Genomic DNA, 8597 nt, shown 5'->3' with positions numbered 1-8597 from the left:
GAATCCGTTTCGCCGCTGCTCCATCAGGGCCCTGGACGAGGGCGGCGCTCACGTCGTCGATCACGAGGGCAAAGCTGGCCTCCTCTTCGACTTCTACTCCTGCCTCCTGGGCCAGGCTCGGCCCACGAGTTGGGCTTTCGACCTCGACGCCCTTTACGCTGGTGCCGCTCGTGTCGACGGGGCGGCGCTGGTGGAGGCTTTCGAGCTCAAGGAGATCAAGGCCGCCGTCTGGGGGATGGACCGGAACAGCGCCCCCGGCCCTGACGGTCTTGGGCCCAGCTTCTACCGTGCCGCCTGGGATCACGTCCGCGACGACCTTCTCGAGCTGTTCCGGGCCTTCCACGCCGGCACCGCTGACCTTGGCTGCATCAACAGGGCGCATATTGCGCTCCTGCCCAAGGCCGATGGCGTGCTCGCTCCCAGCTCGTACCGCCCTGTGTCCCTTCAAAACTGCTCTATGGAGACAATTTGCAAGTCACTTACCTCGAGGCTGCAGCAGCAAATCAGCGGGCTGATTGATGAGAACCAGTCTGGGTTCATGGTTGGGAGAAGCATCTCCGAAAACTTCGTTTATGCGACAGAGATGGTCCAATGCTGCCAGAAAAGGAAAGTGCCTTCGGTAGTTCTGAAGCTGGATTTCACAAAAGCTTTCGACTCTATTGACTGGGGCAGTCTGAGGCGCGTTATGGAGGCCAGAGGTTTCCCGGTGATCTGGTGTGATTGGATGGACAGCATTTTCTCTACTTCTATGTCTGCGGTGCTCCTCAACGGTATTCCGGGCAAGTGGATCACCTGCAGGAGGGGTTTGCGGCAAGGCGACCCCCTGTCTCCATACTTGTACCTCCTCATGGGAGACGTGCTGCAACGGATGATCCAGCAGGACGCCATCCTCCGTCACCCCCTTTCTGATGACGCTCCTTGCCCGGTGTTGCAGTATGCCGACGACACGCTGATTATATTTCGTGCAAGTGCTGAAGCTGCTACACGGATGAGGCTGCTGTTGGACCAGTTTGCTCAGGCGACCGGGCTTGTGATCAACTTTGCGAAAAGTACTTTGGTCCCCATGCACACCACTCAGGAATTGGCAGATGAGATGCAGGCGATTCTTGGTTGTCGAGTGGAGGGTTTCCCGCAGACCTACTTGGGACTGCCGCTGTCCAGTGGGAAGCTGCGTATGACTCACTTCTCCCCGATGATTGCCAAAGTTGACAAATACCTGTCCGGATGGTGCTCGCTCCTCCTCTCCTCGGGCGGCCGGATTGTGCTGTTGAATGCCGTGCTCGACGCCCTGCCTGCCTATGCTATGGGGGCTCTTGAGCTTCCCCCGGCCCTTCTCCGGGCCATCGACGCTCTCCGGAGGGCTTTCCTCTGGAATTTCGACGGGCGCGCTTCTGGCGCCAAATGCCTCGTCGCTTGGACTCAGGTTTACCGCTCCAAGAACGAGGGAGGGCTTGGAATCAAGTGCCTGGCGACGCGGAATGCTTGCCTGCAGGTCAAGCTCCTCCACCGGCTGCACACAGCCCCCCTGTCTCCCTGGGCTTGCTGGGCATGGCGCTCCGCCGACGGCCCCATTGCTGCTGGCAAGAGGAGCGATGTGGGGCCGCACTGGTCTGCCCTTGCCGCCCTCATGCCCTCGTACGGGAGCATCTCCAAGGTCGTGCTTGGGGATGGTGAGCGCATCGGCTTCCGGATGGACGGCTGGGCCGGGTGTAGCGCGCTCCGCCACGCACTGCCGGCGCTGTTTTCTCATGCTACCCAGCCGCACGCCTCTGTTGCCGCGGTGGTGCGCGGCGGTCTCCGTCGAGCTCTTGCCCCCAGGCTGTCCACCGTGGGGGAGCGAGAGTTCACCGCTCTCCTCCCACGTGTCGAGGCCTTGCAGCTCTCGGGGCAGCCCGACTCTCGGATCCTCACTATGTGTGCCAAGCGCACCGGCGAGCTGGCCGTCGGTGAACTCTACAAGCTGATGCAGTTCGGCGGCGTCGACGTCCCTTTCGCGGACTTCGTCTGGGGTGGGTTCGCCCCGTCCAAGGCCAAGTTCTTCGCCTGGCTGCTCGTGCAGTCTCGTATCCAGAGTTCAAGAAGCACGTCCTCTCCGAGGAGGAGGCGCTCTGCCCCATCTGCGAGAGCGAGAGGGAAACGGCGACGCACCTCATCTTCGCCTGCCCCTTCGTTCGCCGCTTCTGGGACGCGATCGGCTGGAGCTTTCCCGTTGATGCGGATGTGCGACGGCTGTTCACCTACGACACCCCCGCACCCCGTGGCTCCAAAACGACCTCGACTCTCACCATCCTCCTCTCGCTGGAATATTTGGAAGCACCGTAATGGGGTTGCTTTCCGCGGTGAGCGCGCTAGCCTCCCCGCCTCCTCTCCATGTGCCGCGAGGATGCTGCACTTTGGAAGCTTCGTGCTCCCGCTGCCCTGCATGATGAAGCTGTCGCCTGGCCCTCTCTCCTAGGCACTGTGTAAAATGCTTGTTCCCCTGTGTGTTTTCCTCTTACTCTGAAACTCTCCTGCTGTAAAACGTGGCCCCGTTTTTGCCGGTTGGAAATATAAATTCAGGTGGGGATCCTCTCCCCCCCGGTGAAAATTCAAAAAAAAAAAATAACCAAAGAAAAAAGGGGATGGAGGAGGGACGAGCCATGTAGGAAAGGCCGGAGGAGCTGACTTCTCCTTTTTTTTAATATCCACTTACAACGGACAGCTTTTTGTTTAGGCAAGCGCATAATATTTCATGTGTTATTTTTGTCAAGCGATTGCATCTCCTCTTGCATAGCAGAAATCCACTAGTGCTTAACGGATGCAACGACCTCGGCATATGTAGCAGGTTCAATATCATGCTCTATCTGTTCAGCACAACTAAAAGCATAATGAACAAGATTACATTTTTCAATTAAATAAGGACGTGGACCTTTGTTACACCTCGGTCTATAGCAGTAATGGAACTATTTGTTTGCTGCAAAATAGGTGATGAGTGCTGAACAACAATGTTATCATTTTCAGTAATATCATTTTCTTTCTCCTCCACGTGCTCCATCTGCACACTAATCCTATGTTGCTCATCATCAGAACCATCTGTAGATGAACTCTTATAAAACATGACAGCCTCATTAAAGACAATATTTCTGCTATGCAAAACTTTCTTAGTGATAATTGAAAACTCTCAACTGTGAATGATCATCAGGTGAACCAGATCATACGTCAATATGAGTTTTCTTATCAGGCGAAATGCAAGGTGACCTGTTTATCAAGTAACAAGCGGTGGAGGGTGCTTCAACCCAAAAACGTCTATGCATACTAGCATTGAACAACTAACATGCAGCGAGCCTTGGAGATGATGGTTCTTTTCACCCTCTCCGCCACACCATTCTGTTGAGGAGTGTATGGGATAGTGTGGTGCCTGACAATGCCTTCGTTGTTGCAGTAATTATTAAAAACAGTAGAACAAAACTCAAATATCATTGTCAGTATGAAGCAATTTAACTTTCTTTTCCGTTTGCTTCCCTACCATAACTTTTCACTTTCTAAAAGCATCAAAAACATCAGATTTATGTTTCAGCAAGAAAGGCCACAATTTTCTAGAGTAATCATCAATGATAATAAGCATATAATTGGCACCACCAAGATTTCAAGAGAAGCCTTGCGGGAAGGTCTCCACACATCAGCATGCACATAATCCAAATCTCTTTAGTGGTATGAACAGAAACATTGAATTTAAGTCTTTTATGCTTAATAAAAATGCAGTGCTCGCAGAACTCAAACTTACTTAAATTGCAGTCATCTATTACATCTCTCTTCTGCAATTCGGTCATGTCATATTCACTCATATGTCCAACGCGCATATGCCATGGATTAGTTATACTAGGTTCACCACGAATAATAACAACATCAATACCATACAAAGTGATACCTCTAAGAACATATAATTTTGCGGCATTCATATCACCAATCATATGAACGAGAGAACCTTTTGATACCTTCAGAACTCCACGTGAACCGAAGTGTTTGTACCCATCAACATCAAGGGTACTGAGAGAGATCAAATTTATGGCCATGTCAGGTATGTGTCTCGCATCTGCCAGTGTGCGTGTCATGCCATCATGCATCGATCTTGATTTGAATGGAGCCAATGCCCACGATCTCACGTGGGTTGTTATCTCTCATACACACAACATCTCCACTATGCACAAACTCATAAGAACTGAGCCAGTCTTTGTTACATAAAATATGAAATGAACATGCAGAATCTAGGATCCACGTACTCATCATTACCAGAAACACAACCAGCTAACACAACTAGGCAATCACCATCAAAATTATCACTGGAAACACAACAGCCTTACCATCACCATCAGATTTGTTTTACGCTAGGTAAGTACCGTTTCCGTTCTCCTTGGTCTGCAGCTTCCAACAAGCATCAATATTGTGGGTAGTTTTCTTACAATACTTGCAGAACTTACTGTCTCGCCCCTTGGACTTTGAGCGACATGTGTCGGTCTTGCTCTTATCTCTGTTGTAATTGTTGTAGTTGTTGTTTCTTTGATCGGTCCTGCCCAGAACATGTAGTGCTTCTGCCTTAGATGACGACCCCTTTGATGACGACCCCTTTGCCTGCACCACAGATTTCATCTTTTCCCTCTGCTGGAGGGCCTCATAAACTTCATCAAGGGTTAGTTCATCACGGCTGTATAATATGATGTCTCAAAAATTCACAAAGGAATTAGGAAATGATACTAATAACAATAGAAGAGGGAGATCCACATCATGATACTTTACCTCCATGGACAACAAATAAAAAAGATCTCTCTAAAGATCGATAGGTGATTTATCATTGACGCACATTCCTGCAACTTGTGCGAGAACAATTTCATCTTCACATGCATCTTACTAGTTAGATCTTTGGACATGCAGATCGATTACAGTTTCAACCACATCACCGCTGCAGTTTTCTCATCCAACACTTCCTGGAAAATATTATTGGATAGATGAAGTTGAATCAATGATAAAGCCTTACGGTCCTTTCGCTTTTCTTTGTCGGTCCAAGTCTTTGCTTCTTTCTTACCAAATCCATCGAGCGCTTAATCCAGATCAGAAGTTTGGGCGAGCACCCTCATCTTCACTTGCCACAGAGAAAATCTCGTGGTGTAGTCCAACTGCGATAGATCGAACTTCAAGAAAGATATGTCGTAAACGCTAGATTGAAATACGAGTTCTGATACCACTTGTTGTAAACGTGACAAGCAAATAACGAAGAACAAAAAGGAAATCGCAGCAGAGACACCGGATTTAACGTGGAAAACCCCTCCAACACAGAGGGGGAAAACCACGGGCGATGGCCAGCAAATACTTCACTATCGGGGAGTGTTACAAACGTCATGGGTTGTCTTATAATCTGATAAACCCTAGTCGGCGGCTTACAAAAGGTATATATAAGCGGTGGCATTGATCCGCTACGCTTCCGTCCAAGTCTACCCGGTGATAGGCCTCGCTCCGCTCGTCAGAAGTTAGTTTCCCATTAGTATGAATTTGTTGGATCACAATATAACAACTTTGTCGGGGAGGAGTCACCGTTGCCGCCCGGGAGGAGCACTGCCGGAGGTTCGTCGCCGAACCATGGTCTCTTTGTCCGTGCTGCCTTTCTACTGATGCGTGCATGCGTTCTGCCTGCGTGGGTGCGTGTGTTTAGTTGGAGTTCTTGCTGAGTCAAACTGAGTTCGTTTTCGCATTCGAGTCTTAAGTCAGTTTGATTCGTCCAGATGATGTTGAGTTCACATAGATGGTAGAATGCCGTAACGGAGACATCTTTCAGTGGTATTTTTTCTATGGGTAGTGCTAGCCGTCGGTCGCCTGATTATGAGTCAAATAATCGGTTGTTGTTTCAACCACTGGATTAAGATCGCACGTCGTATATTTAGTCCCTCGTCGCTATCATCCCGCACGTCGCTTTCATCCCGCAGATTACTTTACTGCTATCCCGCTTTCGTGCTGCACATCTGCGTTGTCGCTATGACACTAGGGTAGGCTGAGAGCCCATCATCGCTCCAGTTGGGTTATAAAACCAAAGTAATCCAACAAAAGAGGGTATTTACAACAATATTTAGTGACGATTCCAAAAAAAAATAGTTTCATGACTAAATAATTTTCTGTGCCAAAACTATCTTTACAACAAATCACGGATATATTTACAACAATAAATTAACAATAAAATCTACATTTTTTATTTGGGTGTTCACACCAATTCACATGCCAAAATATATTTACAACAATTCGATAATATATTGACAACATTAATTAACAATGAAAACAACAACTAATTTGGGTGTTTCCAACAACAGCCAGCAACAATAAAAAAACAGTTCCCATGCCAAAAAAATACATTCACAATAAATTGATAATGTAGTTACAATTAATTAACTGCAAAACCACAACTAATTTAGGTGTTTACAACAATAGCCAGCAAGAATTTAAATAAAAAAACAAAACTTTCCCATGCAAAAAATATATTTACAACAAATGGACAAATATATTTACAACATTAATTCACAACAAAAACAACAAAAAAATTACCATACCCGCGCCCCACACGCCCTTGGTCATCTCCACCGGTACCTCCCGCGCCGGCGACAACACCGGCTTCAACCACTACTGTGGTACCCGGTGGTCAGGGCGTTGTGGTACCTGAGCAGTAGGAGGCGAAGAGCTTGCTCGCCGGGGGAAGGGTAGGACGCAGCTGGATAGAGCAGGACGTTCTCGCTGATGGAGGAGCAGGGGCAGCGCTCGCCCGCCAACGCGCTCGCCGGCAGAGGCGCTCGCCAAGGGGAGATCTGGGGCGTGCTCGTCGGGGAAGGAGCTGGGGCGGCGGCGTGCTTGTCGGGGAGAAGCTGGGGCGGCGGCGTGCTTGTCAGGGGAGAAGCTGGGGCGGCGACGCTCTCGCCGAAGGAGCTGCGAAGGCGCGCTCGCTGGAGGAGTAGCAGGGCGGCGTGCTCTCGCTGGATAGGAACGAGGCAAGTCGGATTTGGATAACGAAGAGTAGTTTGTGTGGCCAGCCTTAGGGCCACTTCTTTTCGGCTTCTCCGTTGGCTTCTGGAAGAAGCTTCTCCCCACCACCTTCTCCTAGAAGCTCGAATCCAAAATTTGTTTTGGCTTATAATCTAGTTTGATCTAAACTCGAGTATAAGCCAGAACAAATTTGGCATCAGAGATTCTGGGAGAAGTAGGTAGGAAGAAGCTTCCCCCATAAGCCATCGTAGAAGCCGAAAAGAAGTGGCCTTTATTAGTGCTGTATAAGGAACAGTGGGACCCATCCACGTGCAGCTGGAAGCGACGACCGATTTTCCGTCCGTGATCGGTCGGTTGATCGGCAGCATTTTCCTTTTTCTATAGCTCCATCTTTCACTATTATTTTTCTTAAGTTCGGACCTTTTAACGGTATGGATCTGATTTTCTTTTTGAAAATTTCAAAAACCATACAAACATGCAAAATTTTAATTTGGAATATCTTGTATTTGGGAATGTGCAAAAATTAAAAATCTAACATCTATAGCAGTGAATAGTGCAAAAAAATTAAACCTTCAAATATGTCAGATTTTGTCATTTTTGTGCAGCCCCAAATATAAGCTATCTCGAGTTCAAGCTTTGCATGTTGGGTATAACCGAACATTTTCCATATCTAGAATTTTTTTCACATCATTTTGAAATTTTACAATGCCATTTTTAAATTTTGAAAATATTGTACTACATGTAGCTGGGGCTACAAAAATCCACTCCATTACCACATCCCGCTTCATTTCCACCCAGCTTTTCTTCGAAAGCTGCTTTCAGAAACAAAAACAGAATAAATAGAAAATACCGTCAGACAAATTCACCTAGTTGGAAAGCTCGGCGTTTTAAAAGTTTGCCCGATTTGAATACCTGACAGGAAAATCAATTGAACACGACAACAAAACTGGCATTCTTTTTTTTTTGCGGGGAAACACGTTTATATTATCGTAGCAACAGAGTTACAGTCTTTGCGAACAACATCAGTGAGCACATCAGGAAAGTTTCTAAACCAAAATTGAGTTAATCTCGCTTCTCTTCCCATCTTTGCCATGGTGTGTCCAGCTTCGTTCTGGCTTCTGTCTATTTTCTTGATAGCAACATCCCTCTCCCCAAAGCCTGCTTTGATGTCTCGGATGAGATGCACTAGAGATGAGTGGTTGTTCTCATTTGACAGGAGCATAGTCACAGCCGTTGCGCAGTCCATCTCCAGATCTATCGGTTCTGCCGACCAGACTAAGGCTAATTTCAGCCCTTCATTGCAAGCTGCCAATTGAGCTTCTAAAGCCGAAGCGCAATTTTGTAGGCTTCGACAAGCGGTGAAAGTAACCTCCCCTCTATCATCACGGAGTACCATGCCAGCACATGCCTCCCCTGTACCCTGCATATAGCTCCCATCCACATTCAGTTTGAGTCACCCTCTTTGCGGTCTGGACCATTGTTTCATGGTTTTTGGCTCCTGATCCTTTGTCTTGTGTGTCGCCCTTCTTCCTGAGTATGATATCACCTGTTTGCCCTTGCAAGTATCAGCCTCTGGAAACTGTTTAATCATTAACAAGGTA

The sequence above is a fragment of the Lolium rigidum genome, chromosome 5, assembly GCF_022539505.1.
Source record: "Lolium rigidum isolate FL_2022 chromosome 5, APGP_CSIRO_Lrig_0.1, whole genome shotgun sequence".
In the NCBI taxonomy this organism is placed as follows: Eukaryota; Viridiplantae; Streptophyta; class Magnoliopsida; order Poales; family Poaceae; genus Lolium; species Lolium rigidum.
This window is presented reverse-complemented; position numbering follows the sequence as displayed.